This window comes from Pelophylax lessonae, assembly GCF_965119305.1.
Source record: "Pelophylax lessonae genome assembly, chromosome: 2".
Lineage (NCBI taxonomy): Eukaryota > Metazoa > Chordata > Amphibia > Anura > Ranidae > Pelophylax > Pelophylax lessonae.
In genome coordinates, this window is record NC_138769.1 from 88,469,006 (window position 1) to 88,494,427 (window position 25,422).

Sequence of the window (25,422 nt, forward strand, 5' to 3'; positions counted from 1 at the left end):
TGGAGGTTGTGACAGAGGGTAGTATGTGCAGGAGAAGACTGTGGAGGGTATGACAGTAGGCAGTGTGTGCAGGAGAGGAGTGTTGAAGGTATGACAGAGGGCAGTATGTGTAGGAGAGGAGTGTTGAAGGTATGACAGAGGGACGTATGTGCAGGAGAAGAGTGTGGAAGGTATGACAGAGGGCAGTATGTACAGGGGAGGAGTGTGGAGGGTATGACAGAGGACAGTATGTGCAGGAGAGGAGTGTGGAGGGTATGACAGAGGGCAGTATGTGCAGGAGAGGAGTGTGGAGGGTATGACAGAGGGCAGTATGTGCAGGAAACAAGTGTGGAGAGTATGACAGAGGGCAGTATGTGCAGGAGAGAAGTGTGGAAGGTATGACAGAGGGCAGTATGTGCAGGAGAGAAGTGTGGAAGGTATGACAGAGGGCAGTATGTGTAGGAGAGGAGTGTGGAAGGTATGACAGAGGGCAGTATGTGCAGGAGAGGAGTGTGGAAGGTATGACAGAGGGCAGTATGTGCAGGAGAGAAATGTGGAGGGTATGACGGTGGGCAGTATGTACAGGAGAGGAGTGTGGAGAGTATGACAGAGGGCAGTATGTGCAGGAGAGGAGTGTGGGAGGTATGACAGAAGGCAGTATGTGTAGGAGAGGAGTGTGGAGGGTATGACAGAGGGCAGTATGTACAGGAGAGGAGTGTGGAAGGTATGAAAGAGGGCAGTATGTGCAGGAGAGGAGTGTGGAGAGTATGACAAAGGGCAGTATGTGCAGGAGAGGCATGTGAAGGGTATGACAGAGGGCACTATGTGCAGGAGAGGAGTGTGGAGGGTATGACAGAGGGCAGTATGTGCAGGAGAGGAGTGTGGAGGGTATGACAGAGGGCAGTATGTGCAGGAGAGGAGTGTGGAAGGTATGACAGAGGGCAGTATGTGCAGGAGAGGAGTGTGGAGGTTGTGACAGAGGGCAGTATGTGCAGGAGAAGACTGTGGAGGGTATGACAGTAGGCAGTGTGTGCAGGAGAGGAGTGTGGAGGGTATGACAGAGGGCAGTATGTGTAGGAGAGGAGTGTTGAAGGTATGACAGAGGGCAGTATGTGTAGGAGAGGAGTGTTGAAGGTATGACAGAGGGACGTATGTGCAGGAGAAGAGTGTGGAGGGTATGACAGTGGGCAGTTTGTTCAGGAGAGGAGTGTAGAGGATATAGCAGTGAACAGTTTGTTCAGGAGAGGAGTGTTGGGGAGATGACAGTGGACAGTTTGTTCAGGAGAGGAGTGTGGAGGGTATGACAGCAGGCAGAATGTGCAGGAGAGGAGCGTAGAGGGTATGACCATGAGCAGTGTGACCAGGAGTTGAGTGTGGAGGCCATGACAGCAGATAGTATGTGCAGGAGACGAGTGTTGAGGGCATGAGGAAGTATGTGCAGGCAAGGAGTGTGGAGAGTATAACAGTGAGCAGTGTGTGCAGGAAAGAAGGGTGGAGGGCATGACAACAACAGGTAGTATTTGCAGGAGAGGAGTGTGGAGGGCATGACAACAGGCAGTATTTGCAGGAAAGGAGTGTGGGGGGTATGAAAGCACACAGTATGTGCAAGAGAGGAGGGGCAGACTGGGCCGGGGGGCAGGGAGGCGATTGCCCTCCAGGCCACTCTGATGCCTCGTAAAAAGACAGCTTGCTCTGCACCGCTTCCACCACTGCAGACAGGTATGACACCCACCAGCCACCGCTACACTGTGTTGTACTTGCAGGGCTGCAGCGGAGTAGTGCAGGTATGCTGTGTGCGCTCCTGCACCCGCCACAGTCACTTCCCTGTCAGGTGGAATGATCTCCGCCTAGTCCAGGTCCAGTGTGATGTCATCCAGAGGCCAGGAGGCGGGAAGAAAGAGCAGAGGAGAGTGCTGCTGCTAAGACCTGCGAGGAGCCAGTGAAGCCCTGTTGTGTCAGTGTTTTAGCTATATGAACTGGCTGAAGGGATTAACTCTTTGGGGGAGGGGTTAATTTACAATGATATTTGTAATATGCAGCATGGAAGGGATTAACTGCCGCTGATGCATTAGTGACCAGTGGGAGTAAAGTAACCCCTATGTGATGCATCAGTGGCAGTGGCAGTGGCAATATCAGTGTTAATGAACTCCTTTGTGCTGCATTAGTGGCAGTGGCACCAGTGGCAGTGTTAATTAACCCCTCTATGATGCAGCATGAAATGGTTTATAAACACTGACACTGGTGCCACTAATGCAGCACAAAGGGGTTAATAACTGCCACTGGTCACTAATGCATCAGTGGCCAGTGGCTTATTTTATTTTTGTGCTGCCCTAGGCAAGACTAAAATGAGGCACCCCCATCTAAATTTGTCCCACACCCCAGCTGCAGTATACTGTTCTTGTCTCAGGGTCTGATGAGGAAGCCACAGCTGTTCATTGTGAATGGCTGCAGCTTCCTCATCCGACCCTGGGACATAAGGGCAGAGAATAGGGTCAGTGGGACATAGGACAGTGCAGAGGATGTGGTGGCACTGATGAAACTGCACTGATATACGGCACTGATAGGCGACACTGATGGGCAATAATAGTCTGCACCAATGAGCACTGATGAGGCTGAGCTGATGGGCACTGATGAGGCTGCATTGATGGGCACCGGTGAGGCTGCATTGATGGGCACTGATGAGGCTGCACTGATGAGGCTGAGCTGATGTGCACTAGTGAGGCTGCATTGATAGGCATTGATCAGGCTGCATTGATGGGCACTGGTGAGACAGCATTGATGGGCACTAATGAGGCTGCAATAATGGGCACTGATGAGGCTGCATGATGGGCACTTATGAGGTTGAGCTGATGGGCACTGGTCAGGCTGCATTGATGGATACTGGTGAGGCTGCATTAATGGGCAATGATCAGGCTGCATGGGTGGGCACTGGTGAGGCTGCATTGATGGACACTGATCAGGCTGCATTGATGGGCACTGGTGGGGCTGCATTGATGGGCACCGGTGAGGCTGCATCGATGGGCACTAATCAGGCTGCATTGATGGGCACTAATCAGACTGTATTGATGGACATTGAAGAGGCTGCATTGATGGGCACTAATCAGGCTGCATTGATGGGCACTGATCAGGCTGCATTTATGGGCAGTGATGAGGCTGTACTGATGGGCACTGGTGAGGCTGCATTGATGCATTATTTTTGTTAAACCACCTTTTCTGCTATTAACATTAAATTATGTTACCACATTGTATCATATTTGTCTTGCATCATAACATCGATATCCATTATAAAACCAGGTGGGCATGGATAGTGAGCTGAATTGGTGGTTCAATTGGTCACTTGACTGGACTTGCCCCCCCCCAGGCCTAAGGCTGGCAGCCTTCCCCTGCAGGAGAGGAGTGTGGAGGGCATGACAACAGGCAGTATTTGCAGGAGAGGAGTGTGGAAGGTACAATAGCATGCAGCATGTGCAGGAGAGAAGTGTGGAGGGTATGACAGAGGGCAACATGAGGTAGCCCACAGGCTATGAATGTGGTGGGGAGGACCTAGATTGAAACAGGAGGAATGTGTTGGTGGAACTGGGGACAATGGAGGCTGAAAAAGAGACACCAAAATGTATCCAGGTTATTAGCTGGGATAATGTCTGTAATGGAGTCCAGGAACAGAGATCTCACTCGGGAAGCTCTGACTTTAGTTAGGCACGAAAACGAAACTCTGAATTAGGCAGTATAATATTGTAGCACACCCCCTAGAGAGCCGCTGGTAGTTTTAGCCTGTTTTCTCCCCTTAGAACACACACACAGTCAGGAACATAGCATTTTTTACAGTCACGTTCTGTCTCAAGAAGCAGTCTAGGGGTTTGTTTTTTGTTGTTTTTTATTAGGGGACAATGAACTTGGATGGGGATAGGGAGCATGGGATACCCTGGAACTGTAGAACATGGACAGATTGGGGACTACTACCTTTCCTGGCTGCATTTATCCAATTCTTCACAAAAGGCTTGTACTCCTTCAGTTGCACCTGTACAGCACCCAAAAGTATTGCACCTCTGCTTGGCTGTGCTGGCACACTTCAGGCTATATTTCTCTCAGCAAAAGCCCCACAGCATCTCTATGCTGCCTGTGATCTGCCTTCTACCCAAAGGCTAAAGCACTACACAGTCACTCATGCAGCACTAGGGTCTTGTACTCATTCAGCCACAGGATCAGTGATTGCCTCCTGCCGATATCTACCAGGCTCTTTCCATGTGAGGGAGATGAAGACTCATTTAGCCTCTGGACAATTGGGCTCTCCCCCAAGGCTTCCATCCCAGCTTTCCTTCTGTGAGCTCTCTGCTGACCCTTGAATCCCTGAGATGCTCTTTGCTTAAACCCCCCAACCCAAACTAAGCGTAGCTGGGACTTTTGTCTCTTCCTCTTGCTTCTTCCCTGGCTTCTTCCCAGGAGGGCAAGGCCCCTCAACAGGGGTCCCCTCAAGGCTGGACTCTGGTACACTGCCTGACACCAGCATGCTGCATTCTCTCCCTGCTACTAAGGCTCAACCTATTTATGGGCTCTTCCCCCACCTCCTGGGCACACCTTCATAGGGACTGGTGGAAGTCCCATAAATATTCAAACTGCAGTCTCTGCCTTCCCTTCCACTATGTTATGCAAAACATCACAATACAGGGGGAAGGAGCAGAGCAGCAGCAGCCTAGGAAAACCTGATCAGCCCTAACTAATTAACCCCTGCTCCACCGAATACAGTAGAGCCAAAGTAAATTTACCTAACAACCTTTCCTAGACCCAGGAGGGTGCAACAATATTAAGGATTAACGGTTGTGTTTTAAACTAATAAGAGAACAGGTTTGCATGTGTACGGTTTCTTTTGTCTGTGGTTAGCTATATGCCAAACAGTATAATCACTTGGAGTTTTTTTTTTATTCTGTTATGTTCTCCAGTTTCTATAGACTATTTTTTCTTCTAAATGTGGAAATAATACAGGGCAACACAGGATTTAAAGTGAACCTGTGCAGGAATGATGCAAACTAAAGTATTTATATTATCCAAACCAGCAGTAAAAGAAAAACAAGTCCACATTCACCCCTGTAGCTATAGGCACTGTGGAGAAAGGTATCTTCCAATTTCACAACAGAAGCATGAGAATCACAGATCCTTTCACTATTGTTTTCTATGACAGCAGAATCTTGGCAGCCTGCCATCCTTTTGATGTAAGCAAACACCAGGTGCTGCAACCTGATTAAAACCAGCTTCAGAGTCTGTTTTGTGATCTTTGAATATGAATGACTTCACAGTACACGCCGCTAGAGAGGTCAGTGATGGCTTGTTTTAACACTCAATAACTGCTTGTTAAGCATGTGTAAAAAAATGTAATGTCCATATTCTGGGCACAGGCGTATTTTAACTTGTTTATGAGTACACTGTACTTGGATTTTCAGCAATTTGACATTGCATTCGGTGGAAACCGTGTGTGTTTGAGGTCCTTATTAAGCTCATGTTGGCCGCTCAAGGTGCTGCAGATAACAGCTAAATTAGGCCCTGGCCTACTGGTAGGGAGTTAGGACAGTGGTTGTTGTGGTTTACAATTTACAAAGTATATGGTGCCTGTAATGCTAAAGAAGCCTGTTTAAGACAGCATGCATACTAGAAGAAATGGTGGTCAGAGAATGTGGATATGGAATGGATTTACACTATACTGCGCTGCAGCTTTTAAAGGGATAAAACATGGGGAAAAGCATTGATTGCAGAGATATGCTGAACATGTTTTCTTTTTTTTTTTTACTATTTTGCCCAGACGTACACTTTAAAAAAAGGAAGGCATGTTACAGGGTGTTAAGCCCCTAAAGTGGGGTATATTCTTCAGTCATGAAATGTGAACAAACATATCCCTTTATGGTCTGTACTTGTCTCAATTAATAGCACTAAGTGGCATTTCTGTCTGCTGCTTTATTCCTCTGCTATCAGCATGAATCCCTTCTGACAAGTTTTCCTGACACCAAGAGAAAAAAGGTGACAGGGGAGGACCCTTCATCTGTCTGACACCCTCAGCTCTATTCCTGTGTGCTGTGTGAAGACTGGGGGGGGGGGGGGGGGAGGGGTGAGCGGAGGGGTTGTCCATTCCCTCCTATCAGATCTCGGAGCTCTCCTTACTGAGCTCTCCTTACTGAGCTCTGCAGAGTGTAACCATTCTTTTCTGACAGCTCAGACAAGCTTTATACATTTTGGACTTTGAACAGATGTAGAGAAGAGGAGACTGCAGATAACAGGTACAACTTATGTAGGAGGATTTTATTCATTACTGTGTATCACCAGAGGCCAGTCATCTACTTGGGTAGGTATAACCACTTTAAGGCTTTGTTAAGCTCCTTATGTTTTAGGCAACTGGCCTGTCAGTAATTGTCCCCTGTCTTGGGTTATATAAGGACAGATGGGCGTACACTAGCTGGGAAGGGTCATAAGGAGTGGATGTGTGTGAGCAACTGGGACCTATCACAATAGGCCACGAGTCATGCTGCGCATGCTGCAAGTCATGCCTCTTTAGGAAGAGAGACCCACTAGAACGGAGGAAGTGGAAGCCAGGAAGACAGTTGACCCTATCAAACTGAACCTAATGAGCACTGGGTTACTTTCAGAGTGTTGTACTACCACAGAAGGAAAGTTTTGCTACCCATAGGGAAAAGAAAAATAATATGTTAATTTGTTTATTCTTCAGCTCAATCATTATTGTATAGAGAAAAACCCAAGGTTTATTAAACCAAACCCGACTGGACATTCTTTATACTGTGCTAAAACGAGAAAGAGAGAGTGAGACACCAGTGATACCAGTGTGGGGACTGTCCTTTCAGTGAAGACTTAAGCCTCGTACACACGCAACGATTGTTGGCTGTGAATTTTCGGCCAACGTCCGATCGGCCGATTGTTGGCTTGTTAGTATGATGCTTCCGACAACCGACTGCGACTTTTCGGCCGAACAAAATCTGGTGTGCATGCTATAAAATTTTTGTTGGCCATCAACAGAACGGCCGATTGTTCGTCAGTCAGTACAGATTTCGGCCGACAAAAATCAGATGAGCAAGACTGGGCATGCTCAGAGAAGAAAAAACACGGAAAGTAAACCAGCACATGACATCACTTTTGAAGTTGGTTTTTGTTGGCCGATAAAATTTGTGTGCAGTCTAGAGCACATTCCAACCAACACAACAACACTGGACAAAAGACGGCCGATCGGTCGGCCAACAATCGGTGCGTGTGTACGACGCATTAAAAGCCTGGTATACACTTTCTCCTTGCAAGGAGCAAAGAGAGTGCCAAAGATTACATTCATAGGCCATGCCTAGGCTAATGGAACAATTTATCTCTGAAATGCATGTAGAGTGAAACAGTGGAAACCAGCCTATGACAAAGAAGGTTGTCCTGGTGGAAGGAGCTCACCTCCACAGACTGAGCCTTTGGAGTTTTGGTTGTCGTAACTTTGGGCCACTGGCCAAATACAACTGGTATACAACTAAAACTAAACTAAAATAAACTGGTATACAACCAAACACAACCCTGCGACCACCAATGTGGTGTTCTCTATTCTAGGCATAAAGAGGAGCAGACCTTCCTCTTGAGCACAGGCAGGTAGGACAGTTCACACGTATCGTATGTATCTCAGCTGTGTATTTAGCTGTTTGCCTACATAACTGTAGTTTTTATTTTGTATCTTTTACTTAGGAACCTCAAAGTTGGAATATCCATTACCAGTGGCTACAACCAGCCAGAGCAGTAGATCTTCTATGGTCTTTGTCTTGTTGTGACTGCAGATTCGGGGTGGCAGTTCAGGGCGTTGACTGAAATCTTCGAGATTCTCCTAAGTGGATTTGTCACATGTCATTTACTTTGAAAATACGAAAGATTTGAGCTGCAGCCTTCTGAAGAGGATCCATTTTTAATTTACCATGCAAGGAATAATGAGCTGCTGACGTTTTTCTTCTAATTGTTTTCTTACACTCTGTAAACATAGTCCTCATTTCTTCTTGGGGGAAATTCAAGACTCCGAGCTGCTGTCTCAGCAGAAACAACCTTCGTCTGGGCCAAGTACTGCTTTATACAAACATTATGGATTTTTGTTCATTGCCAGAGGCCTAATCACTGTGCAATATGGTCCTGTTTATTTAAACGTTTAAGCACTGTCCAAGCAGAGCGATAAAGCAATCAGCATCAGGAAGTTTCCCAAGGATGTTAAATATCATGGATGTGACAAACCTGCAACTAGGGGGTCTCAACGCAGTCAAAATAATATGCCATTAAACTAGTGAGTATGTCAGTACATACATTTAAAGGGTCAGTCCACTTAAAACTCATTGTACACTATTTGGTGCATACTAAACAACTGAACTACTTGACAATATCTTCAATCATTCAGATCTCAATGCTTGAGATTGCCAGGCTGTCTGTCATGGGCAACTGGCCATTATGAGGGATTCTCTTTTCCTGCTGGGTATTTTAACCACTTTACCACCGGAGGATTTTGTTGTCTTACGTCCAGGCCACTTTTTGCCATTCGGCACTGTGCGACTTTAACTGAAAATTGAGCGGTCGTGCGACGCCGTACCCAAACAAAATTTACGTCCTTTTTTTCCCACAAACAGAGCTTTCTTTTGGTGGTATTTGATCACCTGTGCGATTTTTACTTTTTGCGCTATAAACAAAAAAAGAGCGTAAATTTTGAAAAAATAACAATATTTTTCAAATTTTTTTATATAAAATCCCCCCCCAAAAAATGTAAAAATCAAAATTTTTTTAAATTTTTGGCCAATTTGTTTTCTGCTACATATGTTTGGTAAAAAAAATCACAAGAAGCGTATTTTGATTGGTTTGCGCAAAAGTTATTGCGTTTACTAACTAAGGGAAAGATTTCTGTCATTTTTGGTGTTTTTTTTTTTTTAACGATTAATGGCGGCGATCTGCGATTTTTTTTGCGGGACTGCGACATTGCGGCGGACAGATCGGACCCTAGACTGACTTTTTTGACACTTTTGGGGTACCAGTGACATTACTACAGTAATCAGTGCTATAAATATGCACTGTTACTGTAAAAATGACACTGGCAGGGAAGGGGTTAATTTTATTGGAGAGGGAGGGGTTAATGTATGCCTGGTGCTTACTGACGTGTGTGGGGGGAGTCGAATGAGTGACACAGGGACAGTACGCATGTTCAGCTATGCTGAACCCTGCAATCTGTCACTGTCTGTCACTTAGGAGATCCGCCCGCTCAAGGCGGATCTCCAAACTCGATTCCCCGGCGGTCGCCGCTGCTCCTCCCCTGGCCCGACTCCCGCTGTGACTGAATTCAGTCACAGCGGGAGCGAGCCTACGCCGCTGGAAGGGAACGAGCCACTGTGCCGCAGTAGAGGCACAGTGAGTGGTCGTAAACTGGTTAAACTTGTTTTAAAGAGTATGTAACCCCAACATTTCATATTCCTGCAATGTGCCTGCTGTACTATGTACTTAAACCTAAAAAAGCTGTGCTTAGACCAGAAAAAATGAAAAAGGTGCATGACAGTGAATGCTGCTAGATAATAACCAATACAATACCATGCATCTATATGAAAAAGTATCCTGTTCCCTTAGTGTTGTTACCTTTTTATGAAACCCCTGGCATTCCTGCCAGTCCCTATATTTTCCTATTAAAAATTGACTACACTAGGCATGAGAGCATAAATTCACAAATTAATTGCCTTTCATTTCTATTTAAACTGAATGAGTTGTTTGACAAGGTGAGGGTTACATATACTTTAAACTTGTAGAAAATACAGTATGAGTTGCTGAGATATGCATAGTAGATTGCAACACTCAGAACTTCCAAGTGTTTATGAACTTGGTAACGATGGCAGGGAGACCTCACTGTTGGAGAATAGGTGAATATAAGGATGCCGACTTTCAGGATTCTTAATGCACATGGGAATATAGGAATGGCACTTTAAGGATCCAGAAGGCACATAGGGATACAATAATGCCAGCTTTCAGGATTGGTAAAGGTAATGAATATTGGGTTAAAAAGATTGTGGTAAAAAATACTGCGCTAACAAAAATAGTGAACAAATAGCCGCTGACACTCCAACAGACTGTGATGGCAACCAAATATAAACATAAATTGTGCAGCGCTCAAATGTTAAAGTAAGTACAATGGGATACACAGTGAAATGCAAAAATAAAGTCCAATATTCAAAATTAGACAAAAAAGGAAGGTGACCAGTCCCACATAGAAGAGTGAATACTTGTGATAAATCCCACACCAAAAAGAGAATATAATTCGCTCACCAGATGGCATGGACCCAAAGTACCTTGCAGCAATTGGGTCATGCAATTACTTTGAAAATGTTATGTGTAATGAAACGCGTTAGGATTGTCAAGAGTGCCAAATTGTATTGAATGCTTCTTACTATCTGACCCATTATAAGTGCATTACTTTCTTTGCTTTAATAAACCATTTAAACGGTATCAGGCTATGGTGTCTTTTCGATTTATCCCACATACACCTTTCTGAGTGGGGATTTCCAGATATCCATACGTGTACCATCCTTGAGTGACCTTCCTATATCCACCATTTGGAGGAGAATTTGTGGAAGCCTCTGCCATCTGTTCCAAGGAGATCATCACTTTTAGCCTGCATGACCCAATTGCTGTAAGGTACTTAGGGTCCATGCCATCTGGTGAGCGATTTATATTCTCTTTTTGGTGTGGGATTTATCACAAGTATTCACTCTTCTATGTGGGACTGGTCACCTTCCTTTTTTGTCTAATTTTGAATATTGTACTTTATTTTTATATTGGGTTAAAAAGATGCCAGCTTTCCAGGTTAGGAAGTCAAATAAATGTCAAGGGCACTGAGGTCAGAGTGCCCCATCCCTTGCCGGCCACTGAGCCCATCACACTGACAGGTGCAAGGCCAAGGTACTTTGCAATAGGGGTGGGTGAGCCTGATAGTCCTTACTGTTTATTGACAGTGAATGGCAGGGAACATAATCAAAAGTCTTTATTGTACTAATATGTGGCTATGGATCTGCCTACTGACACGAGCTGTCAATCAAAATTAAATCAGACCTGATGTAGAACTACTCTCTCAGTTCTTTATCAGGCTTCCGCCACCCAGTGACACAAGTCATTTTTTAAACATGGGCACAGCCATAGTAGAGTAATGACATTGCCACTATCCCCAGTAGAGTACTTCTCTACACCATCTCAGAGATGGTCCTAATTACCTCCAGTTTCCAGTTTTCCCGTGAACTAAGAATCTGTGGCTGCCATATCAACAAGTTCATAAATTTAGAACTACACAAATTTGTTGTCTGTGTCAGTAGTGTTACCAAAACTGGCACAAATGCTTGCCTGATTAAGGTTCAAGTAGACCTAAAGGAAACTACCTCTCGAAATATGTGGGTACTGCTTTATTGAATCCCCCCCCCCCCCCACTGTGTCTTATGACTTGTCCCCTAATGTACACACTGACCCCTGTGTCCTCTGTCATGTAGGGTTCAGTAGATTAAACCACAGAGCATAGTAGAGAAGCTGGCATTGGCACTCCTGTTAGCACTGAATGTAGAGAATGTAGCTTTGAAGATCTTTCAGCAAGATTATCTCAGTGCAAAGGAGTTCAATGGTAAGGGCAACAGGACAGGTGAGTATTAGCCGCTCGCTTTGCCTGGAATGCTACTGTTTATCTTTAAAAAATAATGACAGTGCTATTTTAGGTAAAAAATAATCTGTGCAATAAACGTCCTGAGTTTACTTTACAATAAAGCTCAGAGTACAGATTCTGGGGAATGTAACGTATAGCACAGCATAGGGTGTGCAGCAGTATGTGGTAATTAGTGTATAGGAAAGTGTACAGAATGTGCTCCAGAGCATGTAATACATGGCCTATAGAGTGCTAAGGTCTAGTCCAGCCTTTCTCAACCTTTTTAACCCAGAGGAACTCTTGAAATAATTTTCAGCTCTCAGGGAACCCCTGGAAAGATTAGTCCATTGGGAGTTATTGCGAAAACGCCCCTTACATTGGTGATGGTAAGTGGGAAGAATGCAGCCCTTACAGAGATGGCTAGAATGACACCCTTGCAGTCATGCCGCTGGCTCTGCCAAGTGGCGTTGGATCTGCCACTAGGCAGGCACTATCAGATGGGAGTTCAGTAAGTCAAGGAATCATTAGCCAACCCATGGAACCCTGGTTGGGAATGACTGGTCTACACTATGTAGAGTAAAGCACATTGTACAAAGTGCAGTGGTCCATTGCATGTATTTTATAAAACAATATACAGCGTACAGTGCATAAGTCTGCAGTATAAACATATTAAATATTATGTAACATACAACACAGTATACAGAAACTAGTGGTTGGGAGTGGGTAATGTAGAGCATAGCATATAGAGTGCAGCAGTTCAAAGTATATAAATTACAGTATAGAGTGTAAAGTGATCTGCAATATAAACATGTTATATATTATGAAACATACAACACCTTGTACAGAACCCAGTGATCTGTAGTAGGTAATGTAAAGCATATCATATAGAGTGCAGCAGTTCATTGTATATAAATTACAATATACAGTATAAAGTGGTCTACAGTATAAACATATTATCTACATTGCCTGGCAAATAAAAAAGTCGCCACCCAAAAAAAAAGTCACACACTCTAACATTTAGTTGGCTTTGATTACGGCCCGCATTCGACGTGGCATTGTTTCGATAAGCTTCTGCAATGTCACAAGATTTATTTCCGTCCAGTGTTGCATTATTTTTCACCAAGATCTTGTATTGATGATGGGAGAGTCAGACCACTGCTCAAAGCCTTCTCCAGCACATCCCAAAGATTCTCAATGGGGTAAGTTCTGGACTCTGTGGTGGCCAATCCATATGTGAAAATAATTACTCATGCTCCCTGAACCACTATTTCACAATTTGAGCCCAATGAATCCTGGCATTGTTATCTTGGAATATGCCCGTGCTATCAGGGAAGAAAAAAAATCCATTGATGGAATAACCTGGTCATTCAGTATATTCAGGTACTAAGCTGACCTCATTCTTTGGGCACATGCAGTAACTATTCAATAGGATAGTTACTGCATGCTTAGTTTAGTTAGTTGCTTAGTTAATTCCAGGTGGCGACTTTTTTTTTGGCCAGGCAGTGTATTTAATGTACAGTGTATGTAACATAAAACACCATTCACAGGAACCAGTGGTTGGGACTGGGAGTAGGTAATGAAGAGCATAGCATATAGAGTGGTTCAGAGTATATAAATTACAGCATGTTCAACAGAATGCAGCAGTCAGTAGAATGTCATATCATGACTGAGATGTATTCTAGACCAGTCAGCCTAACATCAATAGTATGTAAGGTATTCAATAGTATGTAAGGTATTTAAGAAAATGGTAAGGGACACTATACAGACATTTTTATTCGATAAAGGCATCATAAATAGGGATGATCGAACGGTTCGGGTCGACCATCGGTTCGACCCGAACATTGGCTGTTCGAAATTCGCCTGAATTCCGAACTTTTTGCGGTAAAAGTTCAGAATTCGGCCACCAGAACCGCCCAAAATGCAATGGGACAGGAACTTGGCTTTAAAAGCCCATGATTGGCCCAGAAACATCAGTAAAATGTGATTGGAGTGACTATGGGGTTCAGAGCCCAATGAGGAGTGAATACACCCCCCATACACCCCCCAGTATATAACATAGCCCCGCCAAAAACTCTAGCACTGTAATACAGGGGCTGTGGAAGAGAGTGGAAGCATTTGTGTTGCTCCAGTGTCATTTTGAAATTATTAGTGTGAGGAAAGGGATATGCAGTGTAGTTATGGTACTATATACCACTATAGTTAGATTCAATAATCTATTTTTTGTAGGGAAAGTTTTAAGTGTCAGGGTGACCGTAGTGTAGTTTAGGGTGAACTGACTCTGCTATGCCAGGGTGACCGAATTCTTCCATGTCAGGGTGACCGTAATGTAGTTTAGGGTGAACTGACTCTGCTATGCCAGGGTGACCGTAATGTAGTTTAGGGTGAACTGACTCTGCTATGCCAGGGGGACCGAACTCTTCCATGTCAGGGTGACCGTAATGTAGTTTAGGGTAAACTGACTCTGCTATGCCAGGGTGACCGAACTCTTCCATGTCAGGGTGACCGTAATGTAGTTTAGGATGAACTGACTCTGCTATGCCAGAGTGACCGTAATGTAGTTTAGGGTGAACTGACTCTGCTATGCCAGGGTGACTGAACTCTTCCATGTCAGGGTGACCGTAATGTAGTTTAGGGTGAACTGACTCTGCTATGCCAGGGTGACTGAACTCTTCCATGTCAGGGTGACCGTAATGTAGTTTAGGGTGAACTGACTCTGCTATGCCAGGGTGACCCCACTATGGAATCAAAAAACACCATTTTGAAGCCCTAAAACCCAATAAATGCCCCTAAAAAGTGCCTAGGGTTCTGGGTCATGCCCCAGGGACTATTAATCACACAAGAAAAGTTCTTAAAAATTTTAGTTTTTGATAGAGATATATATATAAATATGTAAAACTAGAAAAGTAATACCCACGCTGTGATGTTAAATAAAGTGAGAATAAATATATAAATAAATTGATAATATATCCTGAAGCTGTTGCTCACTAGGTAAAATACCAGAAAAGTTTAAAATTCATAAAAGGCAGCGCTAACAGGTAAAAACAACAGTCTGTGTATACAATAATAGAAAAAAGTGCACAATGTGTTCAAGATAAATACAAATTCATCCAAGATAAAGTGCATATGTGAAGTACAATTTAAATGTCTAAAAAACAATCAAAAATGTATTAGTGCAAAAAAAATGAATGAATAAAGTGCAGTCCAAAAAGATGGTTCCCTCAGAGGAACTAAGGTGCTGAGAAGTGCTTAAATATTCCACAAAAAGTGCCCAAGTGCTCTCAGGAAGAAGGCCCCCTATGGGGATGCACTCACCAAATGGAGAGAAAAAGGACACATTAAGCTCACACTGTATCCACTGGACAGATGGATGGATCCTACACAACCTCTTTAAGATGCCTTTAGCTTACTCCTTTCCACTTAATCAGGTCCATATGTTGTAAAGGAGAGAAGGAGCCATAATAGTGAAGCCCGTAGGTGTTTTATTAAAGTATTTAAACAAAATGCTACTCACAAGCGTAAGGTTTTTTAGAGCATGGGTTACATCAACAACGGTGTCATCCGCGTACGCTGCCGGCATGCGTTCCATGGTGGTTAACAGGAAATGACGTTGTGCGATGATCCGCTGCCCGGAAGTGCGTCGACGCGTTTCGCCCACCTTAATGGGCGTTATCAAAGACTTCCGGGCTTTAGGCCTGGGCCTTGTTGGCCTAGGCCAAGACACAGCACTGGCTGCACCTGCCCTACAATGGGTATTTTGAAGGATTTTTATATTTTGGGGACTTGTTAAAGTATGTGTGAACAGTATATATGTAAAACAACCCATTCAGTTTAAAATAGAAATAAAGGCAAAACATTAGTGCATAGATATGAAAAAACATTATAAATACCTTATTTCCCTTTTTTTATAAGTGATCGCATACCCTCTGTTCTCAGCTTCTTAAGTGCTGGGGAAGGAGAAATGGCAGCACACTGAGCTTCCCAGTGAATGTCTGTGTACAGAGAAAAGGGGGGGGCGCATCAGGACAAGTCTGATCATTGGAGCTGACCACGCTGTGCCCTCATGCCTAGTGTGATCCATTTTTTTTTCTTTTTCTTAGGAAAGCAGAGGGACTGGCAGGAACACCAGTAATTTCACACAAAGGAAGCATTACAAAGAGAACAGGATACTTTCTCATACAAGTGCATGATACAGCAGCCACATATCAGGAATAAGAAATGTTGGGTTTACATATTCTTTAAAGAATATTTACTTACCATGATTTACTTACATAGTTACCCAAACCACCGTGCTGCTAGACTGCTCCCTGCAACGTCCTCTCCCCTGTGTTCCGGTGATCTCAAGTCCTGATGTCATCCAGAATGTGAGGGTGCCGAAGGATAGTACACCGCTGGGATGTCATCGAGTGAAGGATCAGGTAAGGTAAAGTGCTTTTACGGTCCCCCAGACTGAGACAAGCTATACACGGTTTGAACCTCGGCCAGTTCAGCAGGAACCAGACGAGATTCGAACCATGTATGGACAGGCTGAATGTGCCAAGTTGTTCAATAGATCAACTTGGGTACAACCAGCCTGCTGGATTTTACTTGCGATTATCGCTAGTGTCTGGTATAGCTGCTAGAAACAATCTCTGTCTTCTCCCAGCAGGGATGGAATAAATACAATAGCTTGGCAGGAGGGATTCCGGAATCAACACTGTGTTGATGGTGAAATCGAGCGAATTTCTTTCCTGCAACCCATGGCTACAGAAAAGAAATTTGCACTGTGTATGGTTGGCTTAACCACTTCCCAACCGCTTACATTATATTCACTGAGGCAGGCTGGCTCGTACAGGCAAAACGACGTATGTCTGGGAGGAGCTAGGGCGGCGCGCTCCCACCCCCGATCGTCAGCGAGGAAGCCGATGCGTGTGTCAGTCAGCTCCGATTGCCGCATGACACGCGCAATCGCTCCCCGCAGAGAGAGAAGCACAGCCGGCCGCCCTTCTCCCTGAAATGATCACAAAGCTCATGTGATCCTTCTATATAGGATCACATGTCTCTGTGGTCATCCCAGAAGCCACACCCCCCACAGTTAGAATCACTCCCCTAGGGTCACATTTAGCCCCTTGATCACCTATACTGTTAACCCCTTCCCTGCCAGTGTCATTATTACAGTAACAGTGCATATTTTTAGCACTGATTACTGTAGTAATGTCACTGGTTCCCCCAAAAGTGTCAAAAATGTCAGTTAGGGGTCCGATCTGTCCGCTGCAATGTCGCAGTCCCGCAAAAAATCACAGATCGCCACCATTACTAGTAAAAAAAAAGAAAAATATGGGCGGCACAGTGGTGTAGTGGTTAGCACTTTCACCTAGCAGCAAGAGGGTCACTGGTTCAAATCCCAACCACGACACTACCTGCCTGGAGTTTGCATGTTCTCCCTGTGCCTGCGTGGGTTTCCTCCATGTACTTTGGTTTCCTCCCACACTCCAAAGACATGCTGGTAGGTTAATTGGATCCTGTATAAAAAAAATTGGCCCAACTGTGTATGTATGTGAGTTAGGGACCTTAGATTAGATTGTAAGCTCTTTGAGGGCAGGGACTGATGTACAATGTATATGTAAAGCTCTGCGTAAATTGACAGCGCTATATAAGTACCCAAAATAAAAATGACATAAATCTTTCCCGTAGTTAGCAGACGCAATAACTTTTGCGCAAACCAATCAAAATACACTTATTGCAATTTTTTTTTACCAAAACCATGTAGCAGAAAACAAATTGGCCTAAAATGTTAAAAAATTTAGATTTTTACATTTTTTTTTTTTTTTGGAATGTTATATAGCAGAAAGTGGAAAATATTGTTTTTTTTTTTTTTCAAAATTGTCTCAATTTTTTGTTTATAACGCAAAAAAATGCACAAGTGATCAAATACCACCAAAAGAAAGCTCTATTTGTGGGAAAAAAAGGACATTCATTTCTTTTGGGTATAGCGTCGCACGACTGCTTAATTGTCCGTTAAAATAACGCAGTGCTGAATCGCAAAATATGGCCTGGTCATTAAGGGGGTAAAATCTTCCAGTCTTAAAGTGGTTAAAGGAGAAGTTTGGTTGGCTGAAAGGAGAATATTGAACTTTTGCCGTACAGGTGCAGCCCCACTGCAAGGGAGGGTTTTCAAAGTTCCCGGAATTGAGCTTTAATTTACAGCACAAAGTATTTCCATTGATAACAGAACATAATCCCTTTTGCGAATTAGGCAATGTGAGATTTCCACAGAGATTAGGATCTCAGAGTAAAGCACATAACGTTTTGTGTATTGACCTGTGTCGAGGACTGCGGAGCTTTTTATACCGCTCAGTTGATGGTGACGAGTGGCTCTTCAAATTGAAATGCATTCAGCATGTATCACAATTCTTTGAACTTGCTCTTAAAGGCCATTTGTTGTGTAAACACAATTTAAATGAAAACTTCCCCTGGAGTAATAGATGTCTGATTATGGAACTGCTACATTTCATTTAACATCATTTCAACTTCAAAGGGGTGCTATATATATATATATGCCTGTTAATCAGGGCTGTGCTATGCACTGGTTTTGCCTTAGGCACCATGAATAAACACTCCCCAAAAGACGTTGTTGTATAAAGTTTTACCCCAAACCATGTAATCAACATCTAATTAAAGCTGAATAAAAATAAAAATTAGCTTGGAGGTAGGGAGTTTTGGCAGAAGAGACGAGCAAAGCCTTTCCGGCCAAACAAATGTCTTCCTCTTCTCCCTGGGTATTTCTTTATTTTCTGTGACGCATGTGCAGTGCAGTGTACACTCCCGGCTCATTCCTGGAATCCATAAAATGCCAAGAAGCTGGGTGCCAGGATGTTGTGCGCATGCAAAGTAGTTACATCATCAGTGGCCACTCAGTAATAGAAGAGAATATTTGGGAATCCAGAAGAAGCGATGGAGGAGATGGTGGCAGCAGGGGGCAGAGGAGGGGGCAGAGCCTGCATTGTACAGCACTGAGGATGGACACACTTGTAAGATACACTCACCGGCCACTTTATTAGATACACCTTGCTAGAACTGCCTTAATTATTTGTGGCATAAATTCAACAAGGTATTGGAAACATTCCTCAGAGATTTTGGTCCATAGTGACATGATAGCATTACGCAGTTGCTGCAGATTTGTGGGCTGCACATCCATGATGAGAATCTCCCATTCCACTAAATCCCAAAGGTGCCCTATTGGATGAGATCTGCTGACTGCGGAAGCCATTGGAGTACAGTGACAACATTGTCATGTTCATGAAACCAGTGGTGAGATGATTTGAGCTTTGTGACATGGTGCATTATCCTGCTGGAAGGAGCCATCAGAAGATGGGTACACTGTAGTCATAAAGGGATGGACATGGTCAGCAACAATACTCAGGTAGGCCATGGTGTTTAAACAATGCTCAATTGGTACTAAGGGGCCCAACGTGTGCCAAGAAAATATTCCCCACACCATTACACCACCACCAGCCTGAACCATTGATACAAGGCAGGATGGATCCATGCTTTCATGATGTTCATGCCAAATTCTGACCCTACCATTTGAGTGTCGCAGCTGAAATCCAGATTCATCCGACCAGGCAACGTTTTTCCAATCTTCTATTGTCCAATATTGGTGAGCCTGTGCAAATTGTAGTCTCAGTTTCCTGTTCTTAGCTGACAGGAGGGGCACCCGGAGTAGTCTTCTGCTACTGTAGCCCATCTACTTCAAGGTTCGATGCGTTGTGCGTTCAAAGATTTTATTCTGCATTACTTGGTTGTAACAAGTGATTTCTCACTGGATATTTTCTCTTTTTTTTGGACCATTCTCTGTAAACCCTAGAGATAGTTGTGCACAAAAATCCCAGTAGATCAGCAGTTTTTGACATACTCAGACCAGCCCGTTTGGCACCAACAACCATGCCACGTTCAAAGTCACCTAAATTCCCTTTCTTCCCCATTCTGATGCTCGGTTTGAACTTCAGCAAGTCATCTTCACCATATCTAGATGCCTAAATGCATAAGTTGCTGCTATGTGATTGGCTGCTTAGCAATTTGTGCTACCAAGCAATTGAACAGGTGTAAACAAGCAAAAAGTTGGGGGAGCAAACCCTGAACATGTATTTCTAAAGCCGGTGCAGCTATGAACCAAGCGACATGCATATTAAAAAAGAATAGTGCACACATGCAAAAGAAATGACTATCAAATATGAAGACAATCCATAAATAAAAATGGGGATTTGGTCCCACCATATGGCCATATCGTGCTCAAGCCCACCACTATGTCAAAGTACTCCATTATCAGTGGTTCCTACACTATCCATGAAAAAGAGATGAATCCAGCCTTTCTAACCCTTGGAGACAACACTATCAAGTAGATATAGGAGGAGTCCCTTGTAGTGCATTAGCACATCTCTCCCAGCAAGGAGTGTTGTCTCCAAGGGTTAGAGAGGCTGGATTCATCCTTTTTTTCACCAGCTTTAGAAATACATGTTCAGGGTTTGCTCTCCCAACTTTTTGCTTGTTTATTATGTATTCGGTCTGACCAGACTTCTGAGGTTGAGCACCTCACTCCACCCCCCCCCCTCCACACACACACCTGTGCTCTATCAGTGTCCACAATTAAGTAGATATAGGAGGAGTCCCTTGTAGTGCATTAGCACATCTCTCCCAGCAAGGAGTGTTGTCTCCAAGGGTTAGAGAGGCTGGATTCATCCTTTTTTATGGATAGTGTAGGACCCACTGACAATGGGGTACTTTGACGTAGTGGTGGGCTTGAGCACAATATGGCCATATGGTGGGACCAAATCCCCATTTTTATTTATGGATTGTCTTCATATTTGATAGTCATTTCTTTTGCATGTGTGCGCTATTCTTTTTTAATTAAACAGGTGTACCTAATAAAGTGGCCAGTGAGTGTAAGTGTGCCATAATGTGAGAGTGCCCACTAAGTATACAGCAATTAAGACCTGCAAACATAACGCTCATGCCAAGATTTTAATATTTTAAAACATACTATTTACAGAAATATATATATTTATGTTTCAGGATTTTTTCTGAGGTGAGGGCAGGGATTGCTTCGGTGGGCATTATACTTTTTTTTTTTTTTTTTTCAAATATAATTTTTATTAAAGTTTTCGGGTGAGACAGTATAATCCAAAAAATCCAATAAACAAAACATATCATATTCAAGTATATTCCAACATCCATCTGTTCATTACACAGCTAATTCCGAATATACTCTTCAGGAAGTAGGAGAGAATTGAAGGGGTATCTCCTCCCTTTCTTTCCGGGTTGTCTTTTTATTACTCAAGAGTCTGTCATTTCTTCTTCCAACCTATCTATCCCTTGATTCAATACTATAAACAAGTTCCAAGCACCCCATGTTTCTGTATATTTTTCTCTTTTATGTTGGGCTGTCAGAACCAAGTCTTCCATTTTATTTATTTCCCCTACTTTACGTATCCAACATTATATTGTTGGAGGCTCTTGTTTCTTCCACTTGAGGGGGATACAGGATCTAGCTGCATTTGCCATGTGGCATAATAAAGATCCTCTATATATCTCCTCCCTGGAATCCCACTCAATTGTAGAAGGAAAAAAGCCGGATCTTCTGGTATCTCTATACTTCTGAAAACTTTTGCATTACCTCTCTAACTTTTTCCCAGTAATCTGATAATTTAGGGCACGACCAAAAAATATGTATTAATGTGCCCTCTTCCACCGAGCATCGCCAACATCTATCAGAGTTATTTATCACTATTTTATGTAATTTATATGGTGTATAATACCACCTTGTCAAAAGTTTAAAGTTTAATTCTTGAAATTTAGTACATATAGATGATTTAAAAATGATATTTATACTTTTTTTTCCTTTATTTTTTTTTTTAAAAGGTAGCTTTATTGTTTTCAATGTGAAAGATACAAACAAGATCAAATAATGCTCACATATAAATATTGTACAAAACAGAGGCAGAATGCCCATTCAGTATAGTGTCACCATACATTGAAGAACCCTGCATAGAATAAAACATATCAAAACATAACTTTTGTAGAATCTAAGAAATATAAAACATAATGAGGATAGGACTACAAGAGTATCCTTGGGCCGTAAACTATACAGAAAAGGCATATATATGTGACAATCAGTATAGAACTAATGTATCCTGGTCCAGAACTATACCTCAACCATCAGATAATATAGTTTGCTCAGACTCTACCCATGGCGTCAAAATTCTATGGAGTTTCTTAGGACAACCCTTGGCCTCGTATGTTAGTTTGTAATAAAATTGCCTTATTGACTGGTCGGTATAACTAAAGCTGAAGTTTAGGTGTGGCAATTTTTACATTGTTACGTTGCTCCAGCTTAGTCCAATGTAAGAATGTATGTGCCAAACCTGTGGAATCCCTGTGAAGGCTGGGAATCACAGTAGCAGGCACTGCTACAATACTGACTGTCGAGGGATAAGCCAGAGAAGGAAGACAGAGACCTGGCACATGTGCCAATATCATTTGCCAAAACATTGTGAAATGTTCATGCAATGCAGGATGTACTGCATATTACTTTTTTTTTTGCCCAGTCATACACTTTAAATTACAAAATAACTTGTGTAATAATAATAATAATAGTACTATTGTTGTTATTGGGTTATTATTGTTATTAATAATATTAATTTACTATTATTATTATAATGCTATTACAAAGTCAAACCAGGTGGCTAAACCGTAATGTAAAAATGTTTTTTAGAGAAAGAAAAAATTGCCTTTAAGAAATATAAATTGGAGGGGACATTATAGGCTTTCCACCAATATAAGGAATCTAACAAGAAATGTAAAAACAAAATCAGGACGGCTAAAATTAACTACGAGAGACACATAGCAGAGGAGAGTAAAAAAAAACCCTGAGAAATTATTTAAATATATTAATAGCAAAAAAGTGAGGTCAGAGCACGTTGTAAACATAATTAACGATGATGGGAGGATGGTTACAGAGGACAGAGAGAAGGCAACTGTACTAAATACTTTCTTCTCCTCAGTTTTTACACAGGAAAAGGAGGGGTATACTGAAAATGACTGTATGGTTAGCAGCACATCACAGGACTTGCCGCTGTGGCTAACAGAGGGTGAAATCAAGGAAAGACTTGATAACATTACCACAAATAAATCACCAGGACCGGATGGCTTGCACCTGAGAGTACTCAAGGAACTCAGTAGGGTTATATCTAGACCGTTGTTCCTAATCTTTGAAGACAGTATATTGTATATTGACAGGAACTATACCAGGTGACTGCAGAAAAGCCAATGTGATACCAATATTCAAAAAAGGCCGGAGGCATACTCCGGGAAACCATAGGCCGGTCAGCCTGACATTAATAGTATATAAACAATTGGAAGGGATGATAAAGGACTATATCCAAGAATTTGCTAAGGACAACAGTATCATCAGCAGTTATCAACACGGGTTTACAAAAGGACGTTCTTGCCAAACCAATCTGTTAACATTTTACGATGAGGGGAGCTGTGAGCTAGATAGGGGGAGACCTGTGGATGTGGTGTACCTGGATTTTGCTAAGGCATTCGATACAGTTCCCCACTAACGCCTAATATACAAACTAAGGTCTGCAGGCATCAACCACCAGATTTGTTCTTGGATAGAAAACTAGTTACAAAAAAAAAAGAAAACTAGTTACAGGGGCATATCCAAAGTGTGGTGATAAATAATGCGTACTCAGGCTGGTCTGAAGTGGTAAGTGGGGTCCCCCCCAAGGCTCAGTCCTGGGACCAATTTTGTTAAATTTATTCATAAATAACATAGAGGACGGAATCATTAGCTCAATCCCAGTTTTTGCAGATGACACAAAAGTAGGCAGGGCAATAACTTCTCATCAAGATATAAAAATCTTACAGAATGACCTGAACAAAATAACAGAGTGGGCAACTACATGGAAAATGAGGATTATTGTAGAGAAACGTAAGGTATTGCACTTGGGGGCTAAAAACATAAACGCAAAATATGCTCTAGGGGGGGAACCTCTGGGGGAATCAAGGATGGAGAAGGATTTGGGGGTTCTAGAAGAAGATAGACTAAGCAATAGCATGCAATGTCAAGCTGCAGCTGCCAAAGCCGGCAGAATATTGGCATGCATAAGGAAGGGGATATATTTTAGAGATAAAACTATAATCCTACCACTTCATAAAACCATGGCCTGCCCATATCTGGAGTATTCTGTTCAGTTCTGGTCACCAATCCTCAGAAGGGATGTGCTGGAACTGGAAAGAATCCAAAGAAGGGCAACTCAACTAATTAGTGGATTGGAGGGCCCTAATTATGAGGAGTGATTACAAGTGCTTAATTTATTCTCCCTGGAAAAGAGACACCTGAGAGGGGACATAATAGCAATTTACAAATACCTCAACAGTGATCCCCGCATAGGAAAAAAAACGATTTAGTCTCGAGGAATGTAAGAGGACACGTGGCCACACAATAAGATTAGAGGAGAGGCAGTTTAGCCTTAAAGCAGAGTTCCACCCTCTTTTTCTTCTTTACGGATTCCTGTGGGGAAAAGCAGGTTAAAAAAGAATTGGACATTTATTTTTTTTTTGGGGTGGTCACTTACCCTTATTTTAGGGGCATCTCTGTCCGAAGGCATCCTTCTGTGGCCATGGCCCCGGACGTCACTTCCGGTTTCGTATTGTGTCCTGGGAGATGTGAGTCATCAATCCCAGGATGCAATGGGAATGGCCGGCCGCTACCCTGATTGCCGATCGCAATCTACAGCGCATGCGCAAGATAGCAATCGACATTCTGGGAGCCAGAAACCAGGAAGAAGATCACAGCAGGGGACACAGCAGCTTCAGACGCCCCCCTCAGAGATGGGCGTGCTCTGCAATCAGAAGTGGGCACGCACTAATGCCTGAAGAGCAAACAGCTTGCTATAGGGTCACTTGGCAAGGAGTAGGAACCAGGAGTACCAGCATGGGACCCAAGATGAGGGGGATAGGGGCTGCTCTTTGCAAAACCATTGCATAGAGCAGGTAAGTATGAAATGTTTGTTGTTTAACCACTTCAATACCGGGCACTTTACCCCCTTCCTGCCCAGGCCAGTTGTCAGTTTTCAGTGCTGTCACAGTTTGAATGACAATTACGGGGTCATCCAATGCTGCACCCAAATGCAATTTTTACAATTTTTAGAGACGGGAAGAGCTTTCTTTTGGTGGTATTTAATCACCACTGGGTTTTTTTTTTTTTTTTTGCTAAACAAATTAAAAAAGACTGAAAATTAAAAAAAAAAATGTTTTCCTTCATTCCTATATAAAGTTTTGTAAATAAGTAAGCTTTCTCCTTCACTGGCAGGCACTAATGAGGCTGCACTGATGGGCACCGATGAGGCGGCACTGATGAGGTGGCCTTGATGGGCACTGATGAGGAGGCACTAATATGCAGCACTGATGGGCACTGATAGGCAGCACTCATATGTACTGATAGGCGGCACTGATGGGAAATTATGGGCACTGATAGGCAGCACTGATGGGCACTGATAGATGGCACTTATATGCACTGATGAGGAGGTACTGACAGGCATTACTGATAGGCACTGATCGGCATTACTGATTAGCACTGACTGGCATCGCTGATGGGCACTGATTAGCATTGTTCATGGGCACTGATTAGCATCACTCATGGTCACTTGTGGGCACTGGTGGGCATTATTTGTCGGCATCACAGATGGGCACTGGTGGGCATCGCTGAGGGTGCTGCACTGATAAACACTGCATTGATTATCAGT